The sequence below is a fragment of the Gadus chalcogrammus genome, chromosome 16, assembly GCF_026213295.1.
Source record: "Gadus chalcogrammus isolate NIFS_2021 chromosome 16, NIFS_Gcha_1.0, whole genome shotgun sequence".
Taxonomy (NCBI): Eukaryota; Metazoa; Chordata; class Actinopteri; order Gadiformes; family Gadidae; genus Gadus; species Gadus chalcogrammus.
Genome location: NC_079427.1, coordinates 14,958,616 through 14,971,292, shown reverse-complemented (window position 1 = coordinate 14,971,292; position 12,677 = coordinate 14,958,616). Strand labels below are relative to the sequence as shown.

The window sequence follows — 12,677 nt, the reverse complement described above, 5'->3', positions numbered from 1 at the left end:
AACAGACCATATCATTGACCTGGGAACAGACCATATCATTGACCTGGGAACAGACCATGTCACTGACCTGGGAACAGACCATATCATTGACCTGGGAGCAGACCATGTCGCTGACCTGGTAAAGGACCTGGGATCAGACCTGGGCGGCCTGCTGGAACGCTCACTGCAGAAAACGTCTGCAGTGCTGCCGTAGCCCAGAGATAGTGTACTAGGCCGTGAGGCAGAGTGTCTCAGTCTGTCTGCCTGCTTCATCATGTGCATGTAACTGGGGTTACAAGAGAGGTCATTCGAGCATGTCAGAACGAAAAAGGGAACAGGCAAGGAGTATGAGACCATTAAGATGCAGACAGGGATCTCTGCCTACAAAATGTGGTCACTTAGGATAGGAATTGATTAAGAAACAGGAAGATTTTGGGGGGGGGTGGGGGGTGTTCCGCCTAGTTCTCGGGTCTGTTTAGCAGTTCAAGTGAGTGCAAACGAGAGCATGCGCCCTGTAACAAGCGAACGTCGGGGCATCTGGTTTTGCTAAGGCTCTAGAACATTCTTTTCCTTTGTTCAAGGCTCGCTGGCAGCTTTTACAGGGACATGTTCACTCTCATTTCCTGTTCGGGGCACTGCCCGTTGAAGCCAGTATCACAGCCTAGAAAGAGGAGCAGCTCGGGTGCAGTTGGGTCTGCTGCTCAGGTATACAGTACACGCCGTGGTTAGTTTTAAATATAAGTCGGTATGAGAATAGCTAAGAAAGAAAGATGGATAGAGAGAAATGCTACAGAAAGTCTAGCTGTTTCACCTACAGTATTGATCATTTATCAATTTGGTTAAAAAAAGAATTATCGTTATGTATGCATATGAATGCATAGTTTATTTCTGATCTTAATCAATTGCTCAATGATTTAGTATCTTCGGTAATGACGTGTTGTATTTGGTAGTGCATTTCATTTCTACCACACTTTTGAGAATGCTAATCACAATTGTGATAATATTACCAGCTGATCCTTTCAGCAGTTGACAATGTCAACAATGGAAGAAAAGTGTTTTGGGTGCAATATGAGATCTTTAACACAAAGACGAATGTGATATCGGGGCGAGTTGGTTTCTGGTGTGGTTTTTAGAGTCTATCCTGTGAGCGGGGTGTTGGTTTCTGACTACACCTCAAAGAGGAATTTGTGCTTATCTCACTGTTGCCTTTTTCCATGGTTATGTGATACCAAAAAAACATTTCAGTATTCAGTGAATTCAAAACACAACCAATGACTCATACTAAAGTCATAAAAATGAAAAATATAAATAATCACGACTTGGATGTGTAATATTCTTTATTAAAATATGATGTCATTTTTCATTGATGCAAGGTTGGTGAAACATACATTGGAATATTACATGCCTCTTCTGTTTCATACTGGACATTAATAACATTAACAACATAAGTAAAATCAATATAAATTACATTGACCTTCAAGACAATCAGGCCTATGTATATAATCAAATCTAATCAAGATACAATGTAGAAGCAAAAAATCCTTTGACATGCATGTTAATACATTTATCTCAGTGGCATCCATCTTAGTGACATAATGCTGTACGTTTCCTAGGAGTTGTTCCCCCTCTGCTTCACAAGTCACCTGGATGGAGGCGGAGAGAAATCTCACATGATGAGAGGGGTCTTGAGGTGCAGGAAAGAGCCAACCACAACAGTTCTTCAGCTGGCAGCTTTAGTTGGTACATATGACATAAAGCTTGCCAGTGAAGAACTGATGTGGGTCAGCCACGAGGCACCCAGAATGCACACACAAACTAAAACTTCACACCTCTTCAGGGTGAGTCTTTGGGTGAAACCTGGGGACAGAAAGCAGAGGAGGGGGAGAGAGAGGAGAGAAAATTGTTTCTTAAAAAAAAACAGGTAGGTATAGACATAGTGGTCTATTTGCCTTTTAAAAAGGCACACCTGTACAACAAACATGCTTCCCATTTAACCATTTCCAATAGTCACTACAGTTTTCTATTGGTGTAATTTAACACAGATAGTTCCAGTAAGCTTGGCATACATTTTTCCCAGTAAGTTTATTTAATTCCTGTGTACTGTATGTGTGACTGGCCCGATGAGTCGAGCACTGTGGCGTTTTGTCTTAAGGGGCATATACATGAACACCGAGGGTATTCCCTCCAATTTAGGTCAGATGAAAGAAGGGCCAGAGGGCTTTCTCTCACAGCGTAAAGCCTTCAGCAATGCAGTTTAATCCTAGCAGGCAATCTTCCACACCATGAGAGCAGGAGGCCTCAGCGGGAGTTATAATTGAATCATGACTATGTTCTCAATTTTTATATTTATTCTCGTACATTTTCAAAAATTAAGGATGAAAATGTGTGTCTGCTAGTTGAGAATGCCCTCAGTAATAGCACCCTGTGTAGCGGCCTCGCTCTGCCTTTCGTTCGGAGGGATCGCGTTCAGCATTCTGCAGTCTAGGTCGTCTGGCTCTTGCCTGTAGCTTTATTCTTCACAATTCGAGGGAAGGACTAGGGGCAGCTTTAGAGCAGTGCAGTGAACTTCACAACCCCTGGAACAGCCCTAGGAACCCAGCACTGCCCTGGGGGACCACACAGCTCTGGAACTGGGAATGCTCTCTCTCACACGCGCACATCATTTTGTTGTTTCACTCCCCAGAGGCACCGTGATGAAGTGCGAGAGAATTGAGTGAATGGGCCGCAGTTCCTAAAGCTTGTGCTAAATTCAAAGTTTAGGGGGCCAATGTTGTGCGGGGATAATCAGGAGACGTCACGTTACACAAGGCGAACAGTATCTCCCCTAGCTCGTTGGATCACTTCTTTAAGTAGGTTCACGATAGGCTCCGTCAAGCTTTGTTAGCAGCAGGAGATAAGATTCACGAGGACCACAATGGTATGCATGCCAGCTAAGAAGGAGCTCAAGTGAGAGACAGACAGAGAGGATTTACAGCAGGACGGTAAAGGAACATACCTAAGGAATATTCCAGTCACCACATCAATCAACCCAACGGAAGAGAAAGGTTCTGTGGGATGACCTCTAAAAGGTAAAGCATTACCTCAGAGCAATAGCATCTAACCAATGCCACATTCAGCTTGCCGAGACAGTGCACACAAACCGAGTAAAAGTGAGAGCTGCGGCGAAAGCCACAGCCACGTCCTATCCAATGGTGCGAACAGTAAGAATGCATTGTGAAGTCAGTGCGATGAGGCGAGTGCCAGCGGCTCCAGAACTTGACGGCATGGAGAGCCATGGAGAGTCCTGCGCCCACTGCCAGTCTAGGCGCCATTCCAATAGCTTCCATCTCACTGTACAGCTTCCCATTGTTTGCTCCTCCAGCGCTTTAAGAAGACGAGGCATGAATCCTAAGGAGAGTAATCCATTCTGTTCATGTTCTTTTCTCCACGGGTGTCCCCCACAGTACGTTCATTCCATAAAATACCTTGTAATTCTTTTTTGTTCTTGCAAAAAACCAACAACAAGTAGTTTCCAGGACAACTACAGGACCAATGAGTTGGGCACACAGCTAGGCCTACGCCTCATCATTTCTGTCAATCCAATAAGGGGTCTTGGAGGCCTATGCGTTTACAAACTTTTACAAAGGCAGACAATGAAAGCATTCATCCCTTTTCATATATGCCTTTTGCCAATAGTAAATAATTCTGTTGCTTTGGACAGATCATTACAACTCATTTGGGATCACAGTCGTGTCATCAAAAACATATTGGTCTTGAACAAATGGCCTGGATTTAAGTATATACCTATGCGACGTTCTATGTAAATATCAGTGGGTTTATGGGAAGAAGAAAAACCAAGCAGCGAACAATGACCTAGTCATTGTGAGTAATTCTTGTGGGGAATCACAAACCTGTTGTGTTACTAAACCGGAGCGCCTTGCCTTATAAACTGTAACTTTAGAACTGATTATGAGCCAACTGTGTTCCATGCTTTCTTCCATGTTCCACACACACACACGGAGAACAGAGTGTACCCCTCAGAGTGATTTATCACACACAGCTAACGCTTCCTGGGACAATAACAGCCAGCCGGAGCATCAGGCTGAACATGCTTTTTCAGTTTCCATGTGAAAACGCCTATAAATGTTGTTTTGGGCCGGACACACACACACACACACACACACACACACACACACACACACACACACACACACACACACACACACACACACACACACACACACACACACACACACACACACACACACACACACACACACACACACACACACACACACACACACGTTGGTCTATCCGAGTATAACCAAGGCAGACTTCGTCTCTCTCCCGGTCTGCCAAACCATCCCAAAATAAACCTGAACCCCCAAGTTTATCGTTTCCTCATGGAAGCCCTTGGAAGACTGGTGATCTTCACATGCATTTCGTCTCAAGTTAATTCAGATTGGGTAAGAGAGAGTACGTTTGCAGGCCCCCACACTGTGGCCCCACATGGATAAAGTGGTAAATCAGCCATGTGACGTATTTTATCAATCCAACGTGGCAATATTTTTTTACCCACCCTCAAGGTGAATGTACAGACGCACACACAAAATACATACACAAGCCTGCGTGTGTGTATGCGTGTCATAAACCAATCTTCAGTGGTGTGCATGTGACCACGTGCAAGCACCCATCCCCAGCAATAAATAACCCGCCCCTCCCACCCCCAGGCCCCCCTCGAAAATTGCTTTGAAGTCTGCAGCAGATCAATAGCTAAGGGACAGCAGCCCCGTCCTGCTGATGCCTGCTATGGGCTTGGAGGGAAAACCGCCTCTAGATCTTAACACACATACACACCCGTGCACATACACACATTGTTTATATTTGCATCGTAAGTGTTAGTAATTGATATCTGTAAGACATGGATGCCAGCACTGTAAAAATTAGTTGGCGCTATAATGACAGTTTTGGCACCTGGTCCAAGATGGAGATAAAAAACAAAAAAACAAGAGGCCCGTAATTGATGTGACAGTTATTGTAACAGGATATGTGTATGAACACATAGGTGTAAAAGGTATTCACATTTTAATCAGTTTTTGGAATCGAAACCTAGTGCTGGGGAATTATCCAGTCCATTATGACGGTAGCTAAACGCGTGTACATGTGCCGCAGAATGCATGAAGCACATGACTGTAATCCTGTCAGCGCTCCCCTCCGCGTCATGAACAACACTTATTCATGCATCGTGAGCGAACGGAAAGAACAGACAGGGAAACCGGTTTGGGACGCATCAGGAGGGCGTTGGGACTAGGAAAGCCTCTTGATGGAGAATACCAGGGGACCATAGGGAAAGACCATAAGGGAAAGACCATAGGGAAAGACCATAGTGTTCTTGTCCCAGCTGGTCTGTTTTTAGAGATACCAAACGATGAAGGACATTTCATATAAAAAGATAATGCAAACAATAGAATGTGCTTTCATACAGCAGACCCTGCCTCTAAGTACAGCAGTCTTGTAGCATTGAGGTCAGTGGGCACTTGGACTAGAGGGGCTGAAGGTAGCCTTCAGGATTATCTGGCTCAGTGATGTCACTGATCAACAACCTTGCATACTGGATCCTATGTATCCAGTATCTGAGGTTGTTGAGTGTGTCACACACACGCACACGCACACACACACACACCTATGTGTGCCTGGTGCAAACACAGAGCAGGACAAAGAGATGATTAATAAATACACTTTCAGAAACATACACAGACGCACGCAATTATAGGCGTGGTTGTGGATTGGTGACAATACCATGAATTGCAGATGAATTATAGAGCTCTTGAGATGCAAGAGATGAAGAAGGTGATGTATAAAGTGGCATATTTTGGGCCTTAAACCAACCACTCTGAGTTGCATCTCATCGGACACCCCGCTTCCTGCAACTTAGGCAGAAAACATCTCTGGGGAAACGGATTGAATTTATTAATATTTGTCCACAGATGCTCCAGCTTCACATTTCTATCCAAGAGTTCTACAATAAACCTGCCTCTCTTCTGTTACGTCCAACATCTTCTTACGTCCCCCAGGGTCTGTTTAGCGTGCACACAGAAATGTAGCATGCGCCTGAATAGTAAATGAACCAGCCCTTTGTGGCACAAATGTCACAATTCAATTAACCAACATCACTTAATCCTACCCCGTCTCAACCTCCCCGACCCCTGCTGCCTGGGAATGGAGAAAGAAAGTCTGAAACAAAGTATTACTCCAATTATTTGAAGACGTCTACAGTTGTACTACATCGTTTCTTGGTTTTGAGGGATAAAGTCATATTCAAATCTGTCTGAATATTTTCCATTCCCCCATACAAATGAAAGTGAATTAATTAACCATTAGTCTATCCATTTGGTAACATGTTGTATTTATGTAAACTAGGAAACTTGATAAAAATTAGTATTAACACAATACAGACATTTTCATACGTCATAATAACTTGAAATCAACTTCCATATGGATTAGGGTACACATCTATCCATACAGTTAATTTGTTTTAATGGGGTGAGAGACTACATTTCTCATTAGTTTGAAAAGCCATGAAACAGATGTGTGTTAAGCTCTCAATGAAATCCCAGTCAACACATTTACTTTGGTTCAGGTTAATCCCAGGACATCGCAACTCATCAGGCTAAGTGTGTGTGTGTGTGTGTGTGTGTGTGTGTGTGTGTGTGTGTGTGTGTGTGTGTGTGTGTGTGTGTGTGTGTGTGTGTGTGTGCCTTAACTGTTGCTGCTTACATAGTCCCTTGTAACTCCAGGGTAGAGATATACGTCAAAACAAAGCTATGTGAAGACCTCACATTAACCAGAGCGCACTCAACCCGATAACTCAACCAAGAAAATGGTACCTTCCAATGAAACTGATCCACGTACTTCACTGCTAGCCTAAACGTACAAGGCAAGCTAGCAAAATGGCCACACCAAAGGTAGGCATACTGTAGTGTACCCTCTTCATTTATTCTCTGGGATGGTACTGCATGTTACCTTAGTCATTCCCCAAATAGTAAAAAGCAAATGGCTAAATCGGTACACAATACACGCATATCTTATTTACTCTATTGCAGCAGGACGTCGGCTCAAAGAACGTGCACACATTTCCTTTACTGCCAAACCATGTGGACTTCTAATATCGCCATCATATCCATACTTTGCTTTGGTGAGTGCACAACAATTCATCTCCTTTTAAAAACACATGACAACCGTTTTCCTGCCTCAATGCTCATACTATTCTGCTCCTCTAAATGCACCAACCCATCGCTCCCTTCTACCCCTGGTCTCCCTGCCTGGCTCCGACCACCACCTACATCAGTCCCTTGCACCATTTTCTTCTACTCTTCATTCATCATTGCTCCTCTTCCTCAAAATCATCACGCACATTTGATCCCCCTCTGTCCCATCTGCAATTTCTTAGTTTCATCTCCCCCCCCCCCCGTCTTAATGTGCTCCAGTGGGTCTTTGTGACTTTGAGTTTGGTCAGCTCAGCAAGGCCTGGCTACATTCTTCAGATTCCTGTTACATATGGTCCACATTCCAGTCCGTCTGTAGAGAGGCCCTGCGCCTCCTCCCCTTCCTCCTCCTCCTCCTCCTCCTCTATGCTGGCCCGACTCACACCATCCCAATGTAGCACAGCCCGGTCTGGCCCACCACCACCACCCCCACCACCACCACCACAACGCCCTGGATCCCTGCAGCATTCTATAGTGCCTGCAGGACTGTCTTGGCTCTATACGGTTCAATCAATCCATCAAGGCCCATAGGGATATTTGCAAAGCATCCAGTCACTCAGACACTCCTTACTGAACAGAACCCCACCCCATAGCGCTTCTCCTAAACAGCAGCAAAAGGGCGTCGAGTTAGACATAGGGCTGCACTTTGTATACAGGTCAACGGCGTTCTCCTGTACCATACATACAATGTACTATAGGAGCCTATTGTGTGTGTGTGTGACTTTTAGACGCTGTGCGAGGCACAATAGCACCTGTTTTTAAACTAGGCCAGTTGCGCTAGGGTGTGAAAAAACTGGAGCCGCAGAGCCCATTGAGGCCAGGGTGCATCACTGTACGTGTTCAAACGCATACAGACGCCTTGACGTGGACTCCTGATGGCACCCAAGGGGTTCAGGACTCAGGGCGCATCAGGTTTAAACAGCGCGGCCATGCGTTGAGGGGTCAGCGTCTCTGTACAGATCACCCCTCATCCCTTTTACCACAGAAGGAATGCTCAAGAAAAAAATAATAGTAAGCGCCCATTTAAGTTGTGAAATGTATGAGTTTATAGCCGATAGCCACAGGTGTGTAGTGGTATCATTTTGTAAGCCAGCTAGCATAGAGATGAAAGTGTGTGTGCGCGTGTGCGACTTAATCCAACTCACCATAGCACAATACCTGCACATTAAACAGACGGGGATATAAAAATCACTCCAGGCTCCAGGCGTATGCACGTATTAAAAACGCCATATATTCTTTCCCATCCTCCTGTCCCCTTTCATCACAGTAACTACCAACAAGGCCTTCAAACGGTACACAATAGTCACCGTAGAATACGGTGTCGGCCAACGCCAACACGTTGGCGTGCTAGCGGTCTAGTGGTGGTGTTACGCCACTGGGGCGTGGCCCCGGAGAAACGTGCAAGCTCACTGCGGCTACCGCATTGTCACCGCAGATACTCCCCCGCTCTGATTGATCATCAATAACCATCAATGTACCAGCGCTGCTCGGCTATATACCAACGCCGCCGCCACTCGATACATCCCTCGGTCGTTATTCTCTCTAAACCGATCACAGAAAAAAAATATATAAGGGAATCATTGAAAGGGAACCCTTTATGTATCGTTAGGGCTCTGTTAATACCGTGTGGTATTCTCACGTTGCAACCCACACATGTTTGCAGTGGTATTGCGTCCATGCCTGGTGGATAACAGAACACGTAGTATGCCAGTAGGCGTTGAGGCCTTGATATGATGGAGGGGACGGGGCGGTGAGCTGCCCATACAATGAACCGTCATCCGGTTCTTACTTGCCCTTTAACTGCACCACCGTTGTCGTATGAAGGACGTCACTGCTGGACGGCTGAATTAATCTCATCCACGCGGTTGTTAAAGCCATGCTAGTGAACCACCGCAAGGGTCATTGCAATGTGGTGAAAACAATCACGGCCCAGAGATAACCACCATTCAAATAAGATGACGCAAGCGAAGGAGAGAGAGAGACTGAGAGAGATTTGGATAGTGTTAAGGAGTGTACACAGGCCTCACTTCTGAATGCAAACAACAAAAAAAGCGGTTCTGTGGTAATAGATAAAAGGTTCCATTTCAAAAGAACTCCAGCATTGCTCTATTGTATGACTGTGCTCATTTTAACCAAAGTTATGTTTTTGTATCATTTATAAGGCATAAATTCTGACTTGTTTGCATGGTCGCCTTGTTACAAACTCAATTAAAAAGAGCAAAGTGCCATTACACGGCCGCATATTTAATACGGTTCAGTGTTAAGCTGACCTCGGGTGATTCATCTAACATTAGGAGCCGTCTCACAATCTCTGCGTGACGGGCCGATCTCCCTCCCATAATGGTATCGCACTACGGGCCTTTAAGAGGGAGGATACTGCCACACCAAAGGCTCCTATGCAACACCAGTGTTGAGTTGCATACACTGGCCTTCCTGCACGGGTGGGGTCGGGCCGGAGGTGGTGGTGGGAGGGGGATGGTATTGTGGGAAAGAGTTTAAACCGTGACACCCTGGTAATCCTAATGTTTCCGTTGGTTGCATTCTGACGCCCCTGCGTTGCAACTTAGAATAAATGGTCGCCTATTCCAAATAAGACAAGCAGAGAGGATCAGGCCGGCATTGGGGACGAGAACAGAGCAGCGGGTATGGCAGAGCCGCCCCTGGTGAGGTTTTAACAAGGGTTTGCTGGAGTCCAACGTGCACACCGCTCCACTCAACCCCCTCAAGTGGGCATCTAGCGGGGAAGGAAAGTTAAGAGGAGCCAAAAAAAGAAAGCATGCTCTCTAAACAACATCCACCGTCCACCGTGGGCTTGTTGGAGCAGCGCCGCGGCGTGGAAACTATAGAAGGTTACGGGAACGTCTCCTCCCCCATGCAGGGGTAATAAGTGTTGTACTATAGGGGAGACAAGAGGCCGGCCAGCAGGAATGTCCACTGCTTGCACAAGGCCAAGGCAAGTAATCCTTCAGCTCTGGTTTACCATGCAAAGCTTGAGGAGGGCAGATTGTGCAATGTTTGTTCCGTCTAATCAGTGACATAGATTAGACAGGTGACTTTGCAGTTTTTTCTTTCCTATCCGCTTTTTGCACAGCAAATAAGACGCTGAATGGAAAGGAGGACAACGTGTCTTGGGGTAAACTGAATCGTAGCAGGAACGCTAGGGATGTTTCTGCCATTTTATTTAGTGGTTTGACCGTGTTGCTATGCCTTGACTCTCAACTCAGTTAAGGATCGTAACAGCCTGTTCTTTTTAAGGATCGTAACAGCCTGTTCTTTTTAATCAACATTATTCCATAGTAATTTGAACCACAATGTACATTTAACAAGAAACAGGTTGATGATCACATTAGATTTTTATACATCTGATTTGATCTGTGTTTAATTAATTCACATAGTTTCATTGCCATGGTTTATTTTTAGGAGATACTTTTAGTAGGCTATCATCTTAACTTTGGTACACATCCGCTCACACTTACAACCCGGCCTGAACCATATAAAGTATTACAAAGCTCTGTGTCTGGGCATTCCACAGGTTGAGTCCAATCTCATTGACTGTCTCTCGCTCCCCATTCCGCTACCATGCACTCACACAATCCGTTTCTTCAGTCCTTCCCGTCTTTCCTTACCTCACTCATGGAAACCACCAAGGTTCCTCAACGTAGTAGAAAAGGTGCTTGATCAAACCACCGCCAGCGAAAGAATATTCTTTTGTTTTTTTGAAGAGGTATACCTGGAACGGATAAATGAGAGGAAAAAACGTTAAAGTGAGTAGGCCCAATAAGAATTCGGTGAAAAGGGAAATGAATGGGTCGTCGAGGGCGGAAAGGCGAAACTGTTCACATCCATGTTGCGCTACAAAGGGTGGGGCCTTAAGGAATTCGCTCTCTAGAACCTTTTTTTTTAGAGGACTAAACCTTATCCAAAGTAATAGTCATCTAATCAGCATAGTGCCCACTGCATTACGAATAAAACAAAGTCTTCACAAGATGGCTCAATATGGTCAGTTTGACAAGTCTCTCAAACCACGAAACTCACATTCCGTTATTTTTTAGATTAATACCCCCACCCCCCCCCCCACCCCTATCGATGTTTGATTTCAGACATTTCCATCCATCAGACGGGTTCAGGATGTATGCGCAGATTCCATAGGTCTGAAGTAAGGGGAAACCACCTCAACACTTTGGTTGAAAATGTCAGTTAAAGGTAACCTATGAGAGCGATCATTGAACGGAACCCGAGCAGCCTCATTTATGACCTTTCGGACGAGTTGATGGAATACCCATCTTTCATGTTGGTTAATGCCCTTATTCTAATGCAATTCTAGGTTGTCCGACATATCGCAGGCCTACAGAATGTCATTAACCTGTAAAAAGTTTCGACATGAGTGTGATGGACATACTCACTTTTTTAAGGTAAATCCATCGATTGGTCCCATCGAAGCGTTTGTCAGCAGCCACAGCCTCGGATATTTAATGCGTGAAATGCGCAACTCTCTCTTTAGGGTCGAGTTGATGACTATTAGGCGTTGAAAGAAACGTAATGTACGGTTTTCCCCACGCCCAGTTGCCTATGGCATAGTTGACGTTACATTGATCGGGGTTGGCTACTGTAAAGTTGCCACGTCCATTACATTTGAGGGTCTCCTGACACGATACGTGTGGAACCCACTGCCCTAAAAAACGAATCAGGCTATTAACGATGTGACAAAATCTAGGCTCCTGCACTTACTCAATTTAAAAGGTGCGCACATTGAGTTGTAACGCATAAGGAAAAAAAGATCACCCCGATTAAGCATGACTGGTAATAAATGTTGGAGCAGCCATACTGATCAACCGTACATGCTTACAAAACGACAGTATAAACTTAACCACCTGAATTTAAACACTACTATACCAAACGCCTTTGAAAATCTCTCAGCCACACCTTAACTCTGTCAATTTTTTCTGACAGTTCCCGAGCTTTCGGTGGCTTAAAGCCTCGCAAATGCTCCATCACGCTGTCGCTTATCTTTCTATTGGAGCCGTCCGGTGCGATTTAACTGTTATAAAATAAATAACACGGGACGTAAAAAGGCATATCCTGCTCGCCCTGTTCCCCCGTTTCTCTCGTCGCTTCACGGGCTATCCCCCTATCTCTCTCTCTCTCTCTCTCTCTCCTTCAACTCTTCAAACCGGCTTCTCACTCCGATCAGCTGGCAGAGCCGTGACGCTAGAAGCAACAGCTGGCCAATCAAACTCAAACAGAGAAATAGCAGCGACGACGCCCACTGCCTATGTATTAAGAAAGGCGTGCACCTCAACCAATTGTATTGTGGAATACTATGAAAAAGAAGGCTTGGTGAAGGCTGATGGCCAATAAGAATAGATCCGCCCAAGGGGGGGCGTTCACGTCAAACCTATGAAATAGCCCCTACTTGACGGTATCGAAAATGAATTATTTATTGGGAATCTTTTT

General features: G+C 45.1%; 1 long non-coding RNA gene across 1 annotated transcript; it reads right to left on the bottom strand.

The window, feature by feature from the left end:
- Positions 1–279: 279 nt before the first annotated feature.
- LOC130406068 (uncharacterized) lies at positions 280–12,385 on the bottom strand. Its single transcript, XR_008904411.1, has 3 exons — positions 11,627–12,385; positions 10,850–10,953; positions 280–1,836 (listed from the first exon to the last, which is right to left on the bottom strand). It is a non-coding gene; the product is annotated as an uncharacterized LOC130406068 (long non-coding RNA).
- Between the last annotated feature and the right edge of the window lie 292 nt (positions 12,386–12,677).